We start from the raw sequence: 21,711 nt of genomic DNA, 5'->3' as shown, positions 1-21,711 counted from the left end.
AAGTGTCAGAATAAACTGTTGAGCATGTGTTTGACTTTAATTACCATGCTCTTAACCACTGTGATACCCTGTTTCCAGTTATATTTAAGTGTTCTTTAGAAAACAGAGCTGATTTTAAAGGAAACCAATCAACATAGACAGAGCTCACATATTTCAAATGATACTGCCTAATGTAAATATGAGGGTCTAATCATTCAAGTCTGCTGTTTTGTTTACTTAGGAGATACAGAAATCAAAATTCACAGGGCATATAAATCACTCAAATCTAACATAAAAAATAAAATAATTCTACTGGAAATCCATGGTATATTGTAGGTAATGAGCAATCTCTCATTAATTTGTAAAATGGGATTGTAACTAAAATAAAAGGAAAAATATGAACTTTATCAAAATCGGTACAAGAACTAATAACAATTTGGAAATAACACAATAACACAATAAATTGTGTGCCATTCAAGGTTTCATGAAGTAAATTTAAATTAAAAAAAAAAAGTTCTAGTTTCATTTTGGGTTTTATTGGGTAGATTTGTCTAAAATCAGTTGCAGGAAAATATATGTGGTATATATTTGTGATACACATGAGTATGTGGGTGTTACTTGGTATACTTATCTTTTTCTACCAGAATATATATCCCTTTGGAAACTATTGGGTTTTCTATGTTTTATTAGTCAGTTATGCATTAGCATCTATAAAACTATGCACATTATATTAATTGGATAAACTGCAGAAAAGGAAAATCTTTGCTACTCTGGCTCTACTTAGTTTTTTCAGTTTTATTCATTTACATAAATTTATTAAGGGATGAAAATTATTTTAAATCTTAATATTAAAAGTATTTTTAAAAACTTTTTAAAAGTTATGTTTTTTTAATTTATGTTAAATAATATTACAGACCACATTCTAAAAAAAATTGACAGTGGGTTAAATAGGGGGAAATTAGGGGCGCCTGGGTGGCTCGGTCGGTTGAGCATCCGACTTCGGCTCAGGTCATGATCTCACGGTCCGTGAGTTTGAGCCCCGCATGGGGCTCTGTGCTGACAGCTCAGAGCCTGGAGCCTGTTTCAGATTCTGTGTCTCCCTCTCTCTCTGACCCTCCCCCGTTCATGCTCTGTCTCTCTCTGTCTCAAAAATAAATAAACGTTAAAAAAAATTTAAAAAAATATGGGGAAATTATTAACTTTGTGATAATTCTGATATCAAATTTCCTGCTTATTTCATTCACTAAGTTGAGGATCAAGCCATGGGAGGAAGTAAACCATTTTTCTCTTCTTCGACTTAAATGTCCATCTTTGTTACCTGATTGGTTTGCTTGCCAGAATTAATTGACAAGGATGGCACTGGAAACATTATGCAAATTCCATCTGGTGGCACTTCGTAAGGTGAATTGATAGCTATAATATTGCTTAAGTGTGCAATTCCCCAAATAGAAATATGCCATAATTTATTCAGATTTCAGAAGTACATTAACATTGTACCAAGTATTTTTACATGGAAAAGATTCCACATAAAACCTTTGATTTGCTTCTAAAAGCAGCATTTTTTTATGGTGGTCCAAAGGCAGTTTTGACCAAAATATTACACTTGAGGTCATAGCATTTGCACATTCATTCTGTAGTGTCCTGAAAACCCTACCTACGTTTATACAAAGAAAACCCCAATTTTCCAATTATGTGAAAGGCACATTCATTCTGCTAAGCATGTTTGCTAGAATATAGTTATGAAAATTAGTGGCAATAGCCATAATGTCTGATTAATAATCTTTCCATGTATAACTGTGGTGATCTCATTTAAAAGTCCAATTCTCCCAGGTGGTTTTGCATAAATTTGAAAGGTATGCTTTATTGTGTTCTAGAACATTGTGTAGAGATAACATTTTAAACCATAATTATAAGATTAAGTACATCAAGTTAAAGTTTTATAATTTTCTTCTAATTGTATATAGGTGTTTTTTTTTTCCTTATCTTTACTCTGAATATTTTCCCTCTGCACCTTTTCTCTTTTACGGACCTATGGTGGGACTAGGCAAAATTTGAGCAGGATATTAATTTCCTTTATATTTTTTTTCTATTTCTAATTTTTTTTAATGTTCATTCATTTTTGAGAGAGAGAGAGAGAGAGAGAGAGAGAGAGAGAGAAGCATGAAAAGGGGAGGGGCAGAGAGAGATGGAGACACGGAATCCAAAGCAGGCTCCAGGCTCTGAGCTGTCAGCACAGAGCCCTATGTGGGCTTTGAATCCATGAACCATGAGATTATGACCTGAGCTGAAGTCGGATGATTAACCGAATGAGCTACCCAGTGCCCCTATTGTCTAGTATAATCTCTGTAGTGGTTGCATAATAAATATTGGGTGAATTAACTATAAATGAAGGAGTTAAATATTTTTCCATATATAACATGATGTAGGTAGTGACCTATCTGTTTGAGGGACTTAGTAAATTTTACTGGGTAAGGATGACATTTGGGTGGAATATCTGTCACTGAATTTGTCACCTTACCATCATGGGATCATACCTATGTCCATGAGACAGAATGCTGAAATGAAAATATAAATAAAGGCTAAAAGAACTTTTGACCAAATTTTAACAGTTGTTCAGTACTTACATAACAATTTCTTCAATTGTGATGAGGAAAGGTATTCAAGGCTTATTTCACAATCAGTTAACTTAACAGCAGTTCACAGTTATAGGTGCTCTCAGGACAGATAGCCCCTCTGGGCTACAAATGCATGAGGTTTATGATGGCAAATTTCAAAGAATGAGTGAGAGGATCAAATCATGTCAGAAACAATGTACAGGAAACTGAAAAACTACATAGAGAGAAATTAGAGAAAGCTGAGAATTCTCTAAGAGAGAGTTGGTGAGCATTGAGAGAGCTGCCGCTCCCATTTTTTGGTCTCTCTCTCTCTCTTACAATTAATGTAACCCATTTCCCTCATATTTGAAGGAAAAAATAAGATGTAGAATGCACGAGCAATTTTCATTGGTAGAGTGGAAACATCTACCACTTAGATATTAGAAGAGTTAATATTTTATGTTACCTACTTTGGAATAAGGAATGCCAAGCAATAAAATTTGACACTCAATCAAAAATTGAAATTATGAAAAATACTTTTAGCTCTTAGGATTCTTCAAAAATGTAATGTAATTAAAAAAAGGACAGCATATGTCTAAACATCTGTGTTCTTTATACAATAAAATATCACTTTATGTAAGTTGTTTTGAGAACTCTCTAGTTATTTGGTCAATCAACTATTTAGTAATTCTCTGGGGTTTCACAGTGAAAGGATTCTTCATTGTTCATATGAATTTCTACATTTTAGATTCATGAAATGTCTTGGCATCAACTACGATCAACTTTTATTTCCAGACTGAAATGTCTATAAAAACCACTTTGGGAATTATGTTTTGTTTATTTTTAGTTTAGATGCTCATATGTTTCATAAAGTATTTTACTTCAGTTGGAAAATATAAAAATAAATTACAAGTAAATATTCAAGTAATTTTACAAATGAATTTAGAAATTTTGACTGTGTTTCAGAAGCACAGGATCAGTAATGACATTCTTTAAGTTTGATGCTATTTCATTTATATAGTGTCCCACATACGGAGTCTCAGAAGAAGTGTAACAAATTTCAAAAACTCTATCTTATAGACCTAGTAAATGACAGATCCTTGACTCAAACTTAACTTCTGACTCTCTAGCATCCATCATGTTTCTCAGTTTTTTTTTTTTTTTGTTAATCTGCTTTTGCTATTTTATTACCTATTTATATAATATAAGGGAAATCATTTAAAATTATAGTTTCTGCATATATGAAAAAGGAAAAGTTGGGGTGCCTGCATGGCTCAGTTGGTTGAGCATCCGACTCTTGATTTCTTTTCAGGTCATGGGATCAAGCCCCCCTGTCTGGCCCCACGCTCAACATACAGCCTGCTTAAATTATTCTCTCTCTCTCTCTCTCAAATAAAAAAAAAAAAGGAAAAGTTCTGTTTGATGATCTGTAGAGTTCTCTCAAAGTCTGAAGTATATTAAGATGACACTGATTCATTTGTATTTCTTTGTTTATGGGCCTGAACAAAGCCATATTAAAATCAATCATTTGCTAAATAAATAATAACAATATGTTATGTTAATTTATGGCGCAAAAAGTCCTAACAAGATCTAAAGGGACTTAGAAGCACAATGCAAAAAAAAATGTGCTAAGAATTATAATTATGTTACTAGCATCGACAATAAGTGATCAGCCAAAGGGAAAAGAAAAAAAAAAGGAAAAAAGAAAAAAAGTCCTGTATTTTGTTGAAAAGCATCTTTCTTAACAAGGGTTACTTATTGGGTTTTCTACACTTGGAATTATTTTTTAATATCTATGTCTTAAACATTTTCCTAAAGGTAATATTTATAGACTAGTTTTTATTTTCAAGATGTTCTCCCATATTTGATCTCGTTTCATTCTATTAGAACACTCTGAATTAACTTGAACAAAGGTTTAACTTTATTTTGTAGGTGCTGAATTTGATATGCTGAAGAAGAATGTGTGCAAAATATTCATGGCTGGGTAGTGAAAGATGGTTAGGTAAAAAGCGTGTCTTATAGCTACTAGAAACTCTCCTCACACACAAAAAATGCACTATGATTTTTCCTTGAATGATGGCTCGATATTTGATGATTATGACTAACAATGTACTTTTACAAATCAAATAAGATAATAGTTAGCTTTGTGAACAACCTGAAAATCATTTCCCAAATGGAACATTTACTTCTATTGTTAATATGCAATGCTTTTATAGTAACTGTATTTTAAGTCTTATTTTTATGAATGTTATACTACTACATTTAAGAGTATAGAATTATTATAGCTATCCCTAAGGAATGTAACCATTGTATAGTACAAAAGTTGTACTGGTATTTTAAAGACTTAAACTTTAAACAACAAAGTCTTGATTTAACAAATTGAATGCTCAACTGGCTCTATGATACCTGAAAAATATCATTATTGGTGTTTGCAGACTAGATCCCTGGACACTGTTAATGAACAATGATACATTGTACATAAGCTTCGGGGAAAGGATGTCTGTGTTTAAGAGATGATTAACAAATTCAGAGAGTAGCCTGAATTCAGGAAATATCTGGCTCCATATGATCCACTACTATTTTTCCCTCAGTACAATCATTTTACACCATTTCTGTGAACCATTTAGCTAGAGCTTTTTCCTCTCTCCTATCAGCGAAAATCTTATCAAATGAAATGAGTAAGTGGCTGGATAAAGATGCCTGGGGTTTCTTATTTAAGGTCAGTGGCAGGGCTGAGTATTGTTACATTGCCATGTTGTTCTAGGCAAGGGTTTATTTATAATCTAGAACACACACATCTACAAACAGCTTAAATCCCTGCTCTGTTCCCAATAAACATTTAACATATTCTGCTCCATTTACAATAGGACTATAATCAGAGCTGTAGATGCTGGATCACCAGCGCTGCACAGTTAGGGGAATACAGAGATATTGACTCTATGATAGGTGAAAAACATAACTGCAGGTGTTTGCAGAAGACTGGATCCCTTGCCACTTCTAATGAAGCAATGATACATTGTACATAAGCTTTGGAGAAAGGATGTCTGCACTCAAATGTTGGTGCAGCCACTGACTATTTCAGTTTAGGCATGCCAATAAGCCGAGTGTCATTTTTCTCACATTCAAAAAGAACGATTCCAACAAGATTATTTCTGAAATCCACTGAAATTGTAAAATTCAGTGACTTCTTGTATCTTAGAATTTAGTATTATAAAATAAGTCACTTGTTTCTAATTATCCTTTCTTTCAATGTTCAGTGTACGTCAGTAAATGTTGTAAAACACTATATAATGAAATTAAAAATATAATTTATTTAATCTTCTTTGCTCAAGTTTAAATCAGGAATTACAGCCAACCTTTTCTTCTCCAGCTGTTTTTGGAAGCAATAAGCCTGAAAATACCACTCTTGTGGTTATCGAGGATCACGTATGCGTAAAAATTTCTGGTATTTATATATATACGCACTAGCAAAATTTAGTAAGCAGATAACCAGGGTTATTATCTTTTAAATTATAAAAAACATTTGTCACATCCCACATCATAGGGATTTTTAATATGAATGCCTGTATTTGCACTTAGATGGCCTGGCCAAAGAAAGTGCCAGGCTCTGCCATTACGGATATAACGAATGTCTACAATATTCTTAAGATTTGTGATGTTGTAAACGTAAGTGTAAGTTTTGAATAAATGTATGGAAGGTCAACAATGCATATTTAAAAATAGGTAACAATCCATACATTTAGCATTGACTCATATATTGCAACTTGATGGTTTGATTCATTTTTGTCCATTTTCTTAAGAGTTTAAAAATCAAAATATATCACCAAATTTTTTTTCTTTATATAAAATTTAATTAGGTGGAACTAAAATGAGAATAAGGCTTCAAGACAATATCTTTTTCCATTGCTCTACGATGTTTCAAATCAATTCACGACCAAAGCAAATACTAGCAAATTTGAATTACATCTACAACTCTCTTATTAACCCTCTAAATGACCTATAATTTCAGTTCAATTATGTAATAATTGTGTGTAATAAAAACTTGAATATGGAAAATAGAAAATAAGTCCTCTCTATTACTTAAATAACTTCATAATGTTAGAATATGAATATACATATAATATACATATTGAATAAATGATAACTATATACATAATTATATACACACACACTAAGTTATTATTTATTCATCTTTCAGAGAACATTTCTGTGACTCCCCCACCCCCAAATGAATTTTGGATTGTATGCAGATTTTTACACAATGCTAATTTAACACAAGTTCATTTGGGTGTGATTTTCCCTCCAAAATGCTTCTAAAAACTCATTTCCAGCGTTAAGACGGTAAGAAATTTGTAATCATGAGTATCAAGGAGTTGGTGATGTCAGAAACTGAATTCAAAGGACTGTTAAGGCCTTGCAGTAATGTTTATCAATCAAAAAGTCAGATATCAGAAAATAGGGATAGGTGAGTTCTGTGATAAAAGTTTTGTGTCTGCTCTTCTTAATGCCTTTTCCTCCCTCCCCCCACCCCCAGCCCCAAACTACACTGTACTTGAGCTGGCCAGCATATGACTCTTTTTGCCTAAGGGCTTTCTTTTGTTACATTGAGATGCACAGATGTGCTTAGATTAAGGTTCCCTAGGCAAGCCCTCAACCAATAAATGAAGGAAATGTGTGCACCAGTATTGTGGCTCCCTTTTCGCATGGAAGGAATAGCTCTGAGGTGCTTGTTGTAGACTTGCTCTCAGAATTCACCAGCAAGATTAAGCTCCAATTACCCACAGCAGAGGCTTGCTTGCTAATGCACCCTATGCTGGATTTTGGCTCTTATCCCTTCTGTCTCACTTCCACTTTCCTTGCCAGGGTTTCTTGGATCACCACTCAAATAAACTACTTGTATTCAAATATTTGCCTCAGGATATGCTTCCAGGGGAACTGAAAACTAAAATATCTGTCTAAATGTGTTTGAATTGCAATAAACAAAAACCTGTAAAAGGCAAAATAAAACACACACATCTCCTAATCATTCTAAGTCTTTACTGGAAACTTTCAATCAGCACCTACTCACAGGGTTCAGTCAGCAGGCTTAATTCCATTTTTAACTGTGGTCACAGAAGAGGTTGAAGCATATCGGCCCAGTATGATTCAAATTGGAGTCATTTTTATGCTAGTATATCCCCAAGCCTACTGGGTTTTTTTTTTATGCTTTTATGACTGAATGCCTAGGAATGAGGCAATTCATGAAACTGTTATGAATTTTAGTTTATAAACCCTAAGAACAAGATACCTTTCTTCTGTATATTTTTGATAAATCAAATCAATCTTGACTTTAAGCATTTATTCCAATAGGAGAATGGGACATTTAATCTGCACCATTATCATTAGTCTCCCTTAGCATGAGGGCAGAACCCGGTTTCTTAAAGCCAAAATGCATCATGGTCCCCTCCAGTTGTCAATTTAATAGGCAGTGATGATATCCCCTTTATTCCAGTAACTGTGTCCTCTTCAAGCAACTGCTGTTCATGTTTGGGTTACCACAACTGTTTAGCAATGCTCAGATTTCTAGAACCTTCCCACATACCACAAAGACACTAAGAGGTCCTGCCAGAGAACAGGTGAAAATCATGGAGGAGTCCTAAAGAATTTTGGGGTATTTCTGGGAAACTTCCTTTTGGTCTGAGGAAATTTCAAACTGTCTCAGACTCTTTTTCCTCTTCTTTTGTTTCCTTCTCCTCTTCTTCATCTTCATTCTCCACCTAACCTCCTTTGCCTCTCATCTCCCATTACCATTGCTTCCATCACCATATTCCCTCTCATTTCAGCCTTTTTCTCAAAAAAAAAAAAAAAAAAAGTTTATAATGAATTACAAGGCAGATGAGAAAGTACCCTGAAGTACATTTTTGCATTCCGTGTGGGCACACACTTGCCCAAAGGTTGAGAAACATATACCTTGCCAGTAGGTTTATCAACAAGTAAAAAGAATATCAAAGAAAAAATATCTTAATTCATACTTCAGCATTTTTCTTCACTATAACGTTAAATGGAACCCAATCTACATTATAAATTAATGTTTGAATTTAAAACTGTGTATCCAAAGTGGGGTAATTATGATCATAGATTATCATGTTGCACTTAATAAGAAGAATTTGTTATTTCTCTTTAGTTTTTATCCTGTCATTTTTTTTTTGTTTTCTTAACAATCTATATGATAATATACATTATATGTTGGAATGGTATTCTGAGAAAGTGTGATCATTTTGTTTTCTTACTACTAAGAAATACTAAAAAGTAAAGGTAAATCTTCAGGAGCCTAAAAAATATTTTTTTCTACCATGTTTTATCCCAGGTCCTAAGAGTACTGAACACAAGACTACAAATTGAACCTTACTACTTACAGATAGATATATAGATAATTTCCTGTAACTAGATCTTCAAATATATACCCTGGACTGCTACCAAGATATCTTGGTTACTCTACAGTGGTGAGCAATTACAAACAGACCCTAATTGTCATGGTGATGCTTTTGTTCATAATAGTATTTTTGGCTTTTTTAATTCAGTTTTTGTTAATTTTTTGCTGAGTGAATCCATGGGTTAAGTTTTCAGAAATCCATTTCCTGATGCACTGCATGTCTAAAAATGTATTTTCCCCCCACACTAATTATTTACTCAGGCCAACTATAGAATTCTAGGTTCAAAATCCTTTTACCTCATCACTTTGCTAAGGCTAGTTTGAGTTTCTTTACTTTCATTCTTAAGCTCTGAATTTTTTTTAGAATGTTACTGCTATCCTTAATGAGTGGAATTTTTATTTTTTCATTATTTCATTTTTATTTTTTTTACTTCTATTTTTATCCTTAATAAAAGCATATGATTTAGTTTGGTTTACCCTAAATGTAGAACCTAACACAGGGACCAAGATACAGCTAGTTTATTCATTAGATAATACTGGGAAGCAAGAGTAAGGAAGCAGAGAGCATGAGACAGAAAGGGGGAAAGGCAGTGTAGGGTATGTTACTGAAAATGCTGATGTAGCCAGTGGGTAGTCAATTCCATCAGGACCTCTGAGAGACACACAGGCGCATCTTATGATTTTTTGTCTAAAGGCCAGGAGGTTGGAATATCTGCCCATGGCTTCCACCCTCTACCAATCTCCAAGTGTTTTAATTCCCCCGAATTTCCAAGATTCTCTTATATGGAACACAAGAGCTCCTAGAACTTCCAAGAAATAGTGAGACAGGAAAAGAGAAGAGATGTGCATTCGTCAGGTAAAACTTGGTCAGCATACCAAGCACCACAACTGAAATCCTAGGTGAGGGTTTGACAAAGAGAACAAAAAATTGTACAGTTAAGTATATGGTTGAAAAAGTAACATGAAACTGTTACTGAGATCTAATTGATCTCATCTCTCTCTCTCATATCTCAGGGGTTGCTGGGCTCAGAAAAACAGCACTAACAAATTCCCAGTTGCTGAGGGCAATGCTTATCTGTCATCTTAGACCCATTCCCTTCTTTACTTTACCTACACTTTCAATCTACTGCTCTTGTATGCACCTTAGCAATGCCTAGAAAAAGTACTGTGTTTCTTGACCTTTATCTCCCCACTCTCCTAGGTGACCAGTTGTATCATCTTAGACTTTTACACTTCAAAAATCACATCCTTTAGGTCATTGTTGGTCTCACTTCCTTTCATCACCAAGAAAGAAAACTTATCAAAAGAGTTTCCGTAAGTTCTCACCATCATCTCTACTATTAAAAGATAAACTGATGCAAATTGAAAATTTTTAAAGTTTGAGCAAAATTGATTCAAATCAGGCAGCATCTAATCTAGCAGATAGAAAGGAGCTCCAAGGAGCTGTACAGAATGAAAGACTTTTATAGGCCAAGGGAGTAGGACAAGGAAGTTGCACTAGGCAATAAAGGAGGTTGGCTATTGCAAGGACACTTTCCCTTGGGAAATGGAAGGGGTCTATCAGGTGGATTGCCTAATTAGTGTTGATCAGGTGATTCTTGACTGACTGGTTTAAGATTCCATTCCTGGGAGAGTAGAAACTGTAATTATGCTAAGTCATAGTTTGGTGACATGGGTCTTAATATAGGCGATTCCTTTCGAAGCCTGTTGTTGTGTTTTTAATATGACACACTTTTATTATTTGTGGTTATAGATTCATCTCCTTTCCTTCTATGAGGATGAACCACCTCAGCTCCTAGCTAAGGTCAAGCTCTCTACTTGGTTGCTGTATGCTGTTGGGGAAATACAATTACAAACAAAATTTCCTGCCAACCCAGGAAACCTCTTCAAAGAAGAAGAGAAAGAAAATGGTTTTATTATTGAAAAGGCATTAAACCAGAATGTGATGTATATCAAAGGTAGTCTGCTAAAGACAAAGAAATTATCTATTTACATAAGTCAAACAGATACAATCCATTAGATACATCTTCATGACAAACTATTCTTCACTAGGAGGAATTGACGGCACCATTGGTTACACATAATTCATCCTAAATTCACCTGGTAATTATGACCATCTGTGTTAGCTAATTGGCTTTATCCAAAGGAAAAATAAACTTCTATCTTTATGAGAGAAAGTGGTTTTGCAACTTGGAGTGAGGCACCTACTGAAGTGAAGCCTATCTTCTCTCAGAAACTGGGAAATAAGGGCTTTATATTCCTTGATGGTTCTATCTCAAAGGGAAGCTTTCCAGGCCCCTGAGAAAAACATTCTTGACTGTGAGACCAGCAAGAGTTTCTTAAGCTTTTAAATGATTTACATAAATGTATCAAAGGGGCAGAGAAAGAATTTACAATTACCTAAGGAAAATGCTACCTAAAGAAAACGTTCCAAGAAAAGGAAGGAAGTGGGGAATTTCCTTCCCTTTTTGCATGGGAAAAAACATTACTTTCACTTTGAATTTGTTTTTACCCTTACAATTCCATTCCTTCCTTTCTCAGTATCATCAGATTTTTCTATTCTCTGGACTGTTCCCATAAACATAAAATATGCTATGATTTCTCTCAACCAAAGAATTTAAAAAATTAAAAAAAAAAACAAAAACCTATGTGCTTTTGACTCCACTTTCTATCAATGTATAGTCCTATCCTTTTCTTGACACAAGATTTCTTGAAAGAAATTTCTGTATAATCTGTGTCCAATTTCTCTTTCCAGGCTCTTTTGAACACACTCCACTTACAACAATATCCACAGTGCTGTTTATTCATCTTTCTTTACTTATCAACAGCATTTAACACATTGACTAAATGTGCGTGTATATTTATCTGTATATATGTATATATACATGCATAAAATCATACATATATAATCATACTTCACATATAAATGTATATATGTATATATATATAATCATATTTCCCTTGCCATTTTAATTTCTCTTCTCACTGGAACTCATTTCTTCATTTGGTTCCTAGTTTGCCATACTAATTTTCCTTCTTTCTCTAGTGAATATTCCTCAGTAAGCTTTGCTGGATTCCCCTCTTCAAAATCCCAACGTCATAACACGAGTCTTTCTGTCCTTGAACTTAGCCTCTATCTATATTTACTCCTTTGGTAATTTTATGTGTCCCTGGCTTAAATACTACACTCAAACATATACTAATTATTTATAAATTTCTACTTCTAGCCTAGATCTCTCCTTTTATTCTTTTTTATTTTTTAATATGAAATTTATTGTCAAATTGGTTTCCTAGATCTCTCCTTTTAACCACAGACTCATGAACCCCAATGAATATCAAACACACACATGAATTTAACATACCCAGAGCTGACGTTCTGATATTCCCCACACATCTGCTCTTTCCACAGTCTTCCACGGTTTTGTAAATGGTAAACCTGATCTCCAGTAGCTCAGGTTCCAAATTTGGAGCTATTACAACACCTCCCCATCATCTCCTATTCTTCTTTTCCTCCTTTATTTTTCTCCTTTGTTCTTATGATTAGACGATATGTTGGACATTTTACATGTTTACCTTGATTACTTTCTACTCCTTCGGTAGAAAGTAAATTTCATAAAAAATATTTTCTTCATCATTACATTCTTGTGTTTGATCCAATGAGTACTCAGTAAATATCTGTCGAATTAATGAATAAAAATGAATATTTTCTCCATTAGACAAATTTTGTCTTTAATTGCCTGGATGCTAAACAACAAAGGAATAAAGAGGAAATATGTTGAGCTACTAAGATGGATGAATCTGAGGTTGAGAAATCCAATTTAATGAGTTCTAAAGTAGATTTATATAGCATTACTAATGAAAGTTATTTCGAATTTAAAATGTCCATGCCTGTTCTTGTACCTGGAATTTTCATTAGTTAGATTATAACTGCAACTGATCAAAAGAAATTTTGGTATAGAAAATTCAATCTCACCAGTTAAAATACATTAAGCTTACTCAGAAGTATTTATATCCTCTTTACAATAGGTCAGTTGCAATATTTCATAAATAATGTGCTCTCACCAGTATTTTTCTTTTTCTCCCCCACTCCTGGGCTTGCTAACTTCTCTTCTATTATACTTCAGGTAATCTTACTGGCTCTGACAATTAATTTTTTTTCCCAGTTCTATCTTCCTTTGTGATAAAAAGAATTGAGTTTTCCCTGGAGTAAACTGCGAGCGCTGTAGGGAATAACTGTCTTCACTTCAGACATTGGTTGCTCAGAAAAACTCTAGACTGATATCTCAACATGTAGCCACAATTGTAGATGTTTCTTAAAAATCTGCTTGTGTTCTCTGCACCAAACAAGGAAGGCATAATCTTTAATATCTAAGTAGACAAAATTATATTTATTTACAAATCATTGTGTTTTTCTTTGGCTTGACATCAGTCATTTGGTTGAGCTCTCTAAAGTCACACTTCTTTTGATCAAAAGCACGTAACAGGTAGTATTTTTAGTATGTTTTAAAATTGACATCACTCTAAAAAATGTAGTCATTCCTTTTGCTATGAAATTGTTTTGCTAATGCTATTAAATAATAACCATATTAAATTGATAAGAATTTAAATAATGTAATATTTTCAAACAAGAATTGTACTAAGAGCAGTGATACTTAGAATTTAGAATGCCAATAAAGTCTTTTAAAATATAACATGGACAAAATAAGCCTTAACATAAAAATAAATACGATTTTGAACGTAAAAGGTTTCATCTTAAAAATGTGAACTCCATTTTGTATTCAAAAATTAGATTGTGACTTTTTCTTATGATGCATTACAGTCACAATTGTATGCCTTGGAAATAATACCTTGTGTGTGATTATTTTTCTGAGAATTATATACATGTTAACTCCACTTAAATGGAAAATACTATTGATCAGAAAAACTCATAATTTTGTGTTTAAAAAATTATACTTTAAAGACTATTCCTGTCAGCTTGAATCCAGTTTAAAATGGGATCATCCATAAATATAGATTACATCATAAACTATCACCATAGTGAAAAAAATATATATCTTAGTCTATGTTGATGCCACTTACTATATCTCTCTGAAGGATCATGTTGGAACCCCTCTACCTTTTTACTGAATTTGTGTAGACAGTTGCAAGCATACTGAAGATTTTTCATTCTTCCTTGCAAAACGCATTGTGTCAAAGGAAATTGAGAATCGCTATGTTAACTATTTCTCTGCAAATGATATATGTATTCTTTATGGCCACCAGCATATATATTTTTTTTAACTGGTAGAACCATCCTGGAAATAGAACAATCCGTTCTTTTGATTAGAGACTGAAGAGAAATGAAATAGGTTTCATAATATACAATTTTATACTGGGACTTACATGTGCACATTCATTCATTCATTTTGCTGAATAAACAACCCTGATAAGTAAAAAAAAAAAAAAAAAAAAAACTATTCATATTGAATGTAAAAGGATCAGGCTTTAGTTCACTGATATTTGCTAACCATCTAAATTTTAATAAGATTACAGCCTATGTTTTACGTTTCACTATCTTCTCTTTTATGTTTACCATATTTTCTGGTGCCTAAAGAGAAGAGATGCTAACAATATTCTCTGAATGAATGTATTCACAGATTTAATGGTAATTTAAGTTTACAATAAAAGGCAATAAATACAGATTGAAATAGCCAATGATGATATTTTCTGCATAGGTTTTTATAAAGAAACAGTTAAAGTGATCTTAGCATATTTTGAATAATAAAAGTTGAGTTGTCAATATTGTAATATTTGGTGGCAAACATATATAATGTAATATCGATAAAGTCTTTTCACATTTTTTATGAGTGAAGTGATACTATATATAATGTTAAAATGTTTACAAGTACTGGAATCATGAAATGACTGATAATTTAACAAATACTAATTGCATACTGGTGGAAGTTCTTTCAAAGGAGTAGAAGCAATGTTGGAATCTCAAGGCATCCATTAAGTGCTTCATGGTCTCATGAAATTTCTTTTATTTTTTATTCCTTCATTTATTTTGAGAAAGAGAAAGCAGGGGACGGACTGAGAGAAAAGGAGAGAGAGATTTCCAAGCAGGCTCCACAAGACACAGGGCAATTTCCCATGAATCGTGAGATCATAACCTGAGCCAGAATCAAGAGTTGGGACACTCAACCAACTGAGCCACAAGATGCCCCAATCATGAAATTTCTAAACAAATAGTGGTAGTTCCCCCATTGGCAGGGGATACACTCTGTGTATATAGTATAGTTCTGAACCCTATATATACATTTTTTTCTGTATATACCTACCTGTGGTAAATTTAATTTATAAATTAGGCATGGTAAGAGATTGACAATAACTAATAATAAAATAAAACAATCATAACAATTTACCATAATGAGAGTTATGTAAATGTGGTATTTTCTCTCAAAATATCTTAACTGTTACTGTCCTCACCTTTCTTCTTGCAATGATGTGAGATATAAAATGGCTACATGATGAGATGAAGTGAGGGGAAATGACGTGGGCATGATGACATAGCATCAGGCTACTAGTGGCCTTTGGACTGTAAGACAGGAGCAGAGTCATCTGCTTTGGGGCACAGCTGATCTTGGGTAGTTAAAACCATGAAAAGTCAAACAGCAGAGAAAGGGGGCACTACTGTACTATTAAAATCCCTGTTATATCGCATTCTTTAGAGGAGGAACCATCCTCAATTTTTAAGAAAATAGCAGCCTTTTCCTCAAATTTGTCTTTATGGATTGTTATAGAACTTCACTCAGTCTGTTAAAACCAAGTGATAAATAGGCTGCTTATTGTTTTTTAATTAAAAAAATTAATGTTTATTTTTTTGAGAGAGACAGAGTGTGAGTGGGGGAGGGGCAGAGAATGAGGGAGACACAGAATCCGAAGCAGGCTCCAGGCTCTGAGCTGTCAGCACAGAGCCTGATACGGGGCTGGAACTCACTGACGGTGAGATCATGACCTGAGCTGAAGTTGTACACCCAACCCACTGAGCCATCCATGCACCCCAACAGGCTGCCTATTTTATCTAGATACAGCATATAGCTTTGCAATTTCCACTGAATTTTTAGATGTATTCAGACTGACGTGTTACCAGGATATTTTTCCCAATAAAAAAGATTTACTTTAAAATATGACTTGGGGTCCCTGAGTATTTCAGTCATTTAAGTGTCTGACTCTTGATTTTGGCTCAAGTCATGACCTCAAGATCTGTGATACCAAGCCCTGAGATGGGCTTTGCTCTGTCAGCATGGAGCCTGCTTGGGATTCAATCTCTCCATCACTCTGCCCTCCCTCTTTCATGCTCACTCTCTTTCTCTCAAAATAAATAAACTTTAAAAAAAACAAATAAAATAAAATAAAATAAAATAAAATAAAATAAAATAAAATAAAATAATATAATATAATAAAATAAAATAAAATAAATAAAATAAAATGACTAGACCTTGAAAGTTTTAATTCTAACATTGTATGTCTTTCTTGTTTAAGTTTCAGTTTTTCTTTATTTTATAATATGTATACATTCATGTATATGTGTTCACATATATATGAAATAAGCATGTATCTTAGGACACAACTAAATAAAATATAATATATGTATATATTTTTGACTAGTCTTATGTCTTAATAGTCTTAAAAGATTATGACATACTTATCTGCAGTTTTGATAGCTTATAGTTGTGCAACCAAGTTTTGTATAATTCTAAGATCCAGTTGATAGTAAGCCAAAATACTCATGTAATAACATTACAACCTTAAATATGTTCATTTATTTCAACAACAAGAGCTTGTTAAAAAATTATCTGTAAGTCTAAGTAGGAAAATATACATGCAACGGACCCAGAAATGTTTAACATTGATCATTCTTTCCATATTTTGGTTGTTCAATAATTAACTTGCTATCTGTGGCAAAAACAGAGACAATTTTTATTTTTCTAATTTTATCCCTGATTAGCTGTGTGACTATAAGCAAATGACGATCCTTGCTTTTCTAATGTGTAAAATAAAAATATCAATAGTGTCTTATTTTGTATTTATCATGTTTATCATTATTCTCATACTATGGTAGGCCATTCAAATATAAAAATTCTACAATTTATCTGCCTGAAAATATATTTCACATGCATACACCCAAAAAACAAATGCAGGAAACTGCCTTTTTTTTTTTTTTTAGGATTTAATAAATGACAAGGAAAAAAAAATTATCAATGTGAGAAAAAGGAAATCATGTGTTCCAAGACTTACAAAGTTTTAAAATGCTAATATCGATTAAAAAGTAAAATCTAATCTCATCTTTCTTAGAAGAAATAAATCTAAAACAAAATGTGTTAATATTTTAATTAAGAAAGTGAATGAACCTTCTTCAGGTATTCTAGATAAAATTGAATACATGGGCACTAGGGAATGTATATCTGAAATTCATGGTAGCCTTGTTTGTAATAGAAAAAACAAATCCCCCTAAATCTTCATTAACAACAGAATGGCTAAATATATTGTAGTGTAATCAATAAAATACTAAATATTTAAAATATTTATTTTTATATTAAAATAAGTGAATCACAAATTGCGGTACCAAGATGAGTGACCCTCAAAAACAAAATGTTGAATAAAGAAAAGGAAGTTATGGAAGTGATAATAAAATAGCATTCACAGAACTTTTAAAAACACACAAAAAATGTAAGAATATACTCTATTGCGAAATATGACTATTACCAAATTGGAGAAAAAGCAAAAAATAAAATCTTTAGGACTAGTTAGCCTTGTGGAATTAGAGACATAGACAATCAGGGAGGAGTCTGTTCCAAGAAAGGTTTCTATTTTTTCTATTTCACTGCATTGTATCTAGCATGCAGAACAAGTATAATTTTTGATTTATTCATAACAAAAGTTATTTTGTCTCATCATTCTTTAAATTTATTCATAGTAAATTTCTCCTGCTTCTCCTCTCTTCTCTAATAGTAAATTTCTGGTTAAACACTTGTCAAGTTTCAGGAGTTTTCTGTTTGCTCTTAGATAATAACACCGTTGAAAAAACTTTAGGTTGCAAAACAATTTCGGCATAAAAATTAATATCTGCACGTTTCAATCTTCACAAGTAGCTTAGTCTTCCCCTGCTCTTCCTTCTGCTAAGGTCTGCTGATGGAAGCCACCTTTTACCTGGAAAAGGTATCTGGGGACTGGTTACTTCTTCCCTGGGAGTAACCATTATTTCTAGGTCTCAGGACAGTATAAAGTGCCACTTTCCTGAGTTTAGAGAACTTTTTCCTGTTTTTAGTTTTACTTTTACATTTTCCTTCCTTTTTCCTTTTTTGCTTTTGGTGAGACTCCTATCATTGGTGACTTGTCCCTGCAATGCCATGCCATGGGCAATATTTTCCTTTACAATATTCTTCAGCTTTTGGTTCACCAGTGTCTCCCCTATAAGAACTACTTTTAGAGACTCTTAGCCCAACTAAGAGCCCTAAGCCCTAGCCCAACTTTTCTGGTATAAGATTCCTTTACAAATGACCCTAAATACAAGTTCTACATCTGTTTTAGGATGCACCTATCTTAGATCTATTTGAAAAAGACTGTGAATACTTCCAATCTCTCTTCCTCTTTCCCTCCCTCTGCCATTTATCCTAAGGAAGCAGCTTGACAATACTTCCCTCGCCCAATATTTTTCCTGGCATAAGTCCAATTACCATCCCCCAAATGCAGGGGTCATATACTAAGTGTTGTAGCAATTCTCTGAAGAGTCATTTACTTTAAGTACAGCTCATTCACCTTGGAGCAGGAATTTAGGTACATAGCGGGTGTTTCTTCAAAGAAATAGTCCAGAATTTAATTACCTACTCTCTTCCTTCCTTTTGATATTTTTCATCTTTCTGAGAATTCTAAGAATTACTGAATTAGTTTTCATCAGTTTTAGTTATAAGTTTTACACACGAAGATAATCTTCCCACCCACCTTGGTAATTGTTATCTATTATCTTCAGGCTGTATTCACAAGTGAAGCAAATTGGTACCACCTTAATATCCTATTGCATATATTTTGATGTTATAAAATATATTTTATACTACTAGTCTTATATTCCTACTATAACAAACCATAACAAGTTTAGTGACTAATAAACAACATGGGGTTATTATTTTACAGTTCTTATAGGTCAAGTCTAACATTGGTCTCAGCAGACTAAAATCAAGATGTGGGTAAGGCTGTGTTCCTCTCTGGAAGCTCTAAAAGACAACCCATTTCCCTGCTCATTCAGATGGTTGAAAGAATTCAGTTCCTTCTGGTTGTGAAACTGAGTTCCCTGTAGGCTGTAGCCTACAAATTCTGTCTGTATTCTTGTCTCTATCTCCCTCCTTTCATCTTCAAAACCAGCAAAAGGGGGAGGAGCCCCTCTCATGCTTTGATCTCTCCTCCTTCTTTCTTCTGTTGAATCTCTGATATACTCTCTGCCTTCATCTTCCACTCTTAAGAGCCCATGTGTTAATACTGGGACCACTTGATAATCTAGCATAATCTCCCTATGTTAGGGTTAGCTGATTAGCAAATTTAATTTCATCTGCAATTTTGATTCCCTTTTTCCATGTGATGTTAAGATATTCATCAGGGCCTAGGGTATGAGTCCTAAGACTCACATCTTTGGTGAGTCATTAGTCAATCTATCACAGATGTCTATGAAATATTTCATAGATAAACAGTTTCTTCAAAGATGGTAACAACATGTCAGGCAAATACAAACAAATAAGTGTGTTAATAATGTCAGCCAGTCAAGAATTTAAACAAAATGCATTTTGTGGAAAGGAGGATCATTGTGCAGAGGTAAAAGGGAAAATTTTCAATAGGACTTTAATAGTTCCACTTTTAAGTAATGAATAACCTACAATCTCAATAACCTCAATTTTTCAAACTACATGGAAATTGACAAAAACAACTTGGATAGAAATTTAACAAAATGTTTCAACCTATGTCAGATCAGACAAGACACTGAGAATCTGAAAAATGTAGAATTTGAGAATAATTTACAGCTTAAAGATTATTCACTGTCTGTGATTGCTGGTTAGTTTGTTAAAAGATTTTCCCAATATTGTTCAAATGAATTTAAACTGAATGATGAATTTAAGAAAATAAATGGAAAGAGTTAATTTCTGTAGAGGAACATTAAAATCTGGTCCTTAGGAGTTAGTTGTGTAACCAATCCAGACTAGCTAACATCACAAATTAAACAGTAAAGTATAGTATTTAAGACAAAGTTGTGAATCTACACATCCATTGCTCAAATCTTGACTCTGATAATCACCTCTATTTTTTGTCATGTCACTTAATTTTCCTCGTCTCAGTTTCCTCACATATATTCATTCTTGTGAAGATTAAAATAGTTAATAATACATGTGAACTTCTTAAAAGATTGCTCGGTTTCTAAAAAGCCTTTAGTCAACTTCAGTAATTAGGTCTAAACTCCTAGGAGAAAAAGAATAGCACCTAGAAACTGAGGGAATTTTTTTCATTCAAATTATATCTGAGTCCCAGATTACCACCACTTATTGCTTGGGTGTATTATAATTTAACAATATTTAGGTCTTGGTATGAGAAATACTCTGCAGTATCCTTCACTTCATGCTGAGTCAAGATTTAGACAGAGTTGGGTTCCACAGGATATAAGTGAAAACATTCTCTTTTGTCATACTTCTTGAACAAATCCATTCTGAGGGGCTAATTCCTTCTTATTAAATTCAAGGAATTTTTCATTACTTTTGTGGTTACTCAACACAACAACAATAACAAGCCTCTTCAGTCTCATTCAGTCTCACCAAAGATTTGCATAATCAATAATTATATTATCCTGTGTAATAGCAAAACTAAACTTTATTTAAAGATTCTTCATTCAGTGACCTGGACCCACTTTAGACTGGAGACATAAGTGGGAAAGGGACATTTGGCAGAACTTTTCTCCTTCCCTATCTTACTCTTTTATTTTTCTCCTTTGCTTTTTGAGAATGGTGTATGATTTCCCCAGGGAAACAGTGAGAGCGGAGCTTAGAAAGGAAGTTTAAAGGGCAGAAACATTTTTTACTCACCTAGTTGAGTAAATATGGTTTGATTGTGGCTTTCCTGGTGCTTGGAATGCAACCAAAGATACCGCTCAAATAGAGTACATTTTCAGTTTCTTCACTTAAAACACGACTGCCTAGAGAATACTGGAATTCCATTTTCGTAATGGAAGCAGTGCATTTTCCTAGGCTGATTGCTTATGGTTTTCTCAGTGCCTACTCATCCAGAGGTCCGCCTTACTGTTGGCATTCCATGACCCCTCCAGACAGCCATCTGAAGCAGTGTTGTGAATGGCAGCAGCTGGCTCCTTCTCTGCATAGCACACATCTGGAACACGAGAAACAATCCAAAATTACACAAAGTGTAGCTAGTCTCAATAAAGTCTTTCTCTCTCCCTGTTTTGCCATCTCAGGCAGATACAAAAACGTCAAGCTCTTTTTAAATGAATTGCACATTGTTTACTATTTCCAAATTCCATGGGGATCTGTCAGCATGATGACATATCTACCCAACCTCTCCACTTCCCTCTATAGGGATGGGAAGGAAAATGGCAGGCAAAGTCTCATTTTTCCTCCCAAACATATTTTCTTCTTTCCTCTTTACATCAGCCTTTTTATACCCTCAAGAGGGAGGTAGGCCAAGGGTAGAAATAGT

At 33.6% G+C, this 21,711-nt stretch overlaps 1 long non-coding RNA gene across 2 annotated transcripts in view; it reads right to left on the bottom strand.

Annotated features, from left to right (window-relative positions):
- Positions 1-21,373, bottom strand: part of LOC147584666 (uncharacterized) — a 122,084-nt gene extending 100,711 nt beyond the window's left edge. For both annotated transcript variants that reach the window (XR_015255721.1, XR_015255722.1), the window contains exon 1: positions 21,084-21,373. This is a non-coding gene — a long non-coding RNA (uncharacterized LOC147584666). The remainder of the gene's footprint in view (positions 1-21,083) is intronic.
- Between the last annotated feature and the right edge of the window lie 338 nt (positions 21,374-21,711).

This window comes from Puma concolor, chromosome A1 (assembly GCF_028749965.1).
Source record: "Puma concolor isolate L17-30 chromosome A1, mPumCon1.1.hap2, whole genome shotgun sequence".
NCBI lineage: Eukaryota > Metazoa > Chordata > Mammalia > Carnivora > Felidae > Puma > Puma concolor.
The sequence above is the reverse complement of the archived record's forward strand: the minus strand, read 5'-3'. Positions and strand labels throughout refer to the sequence as shown.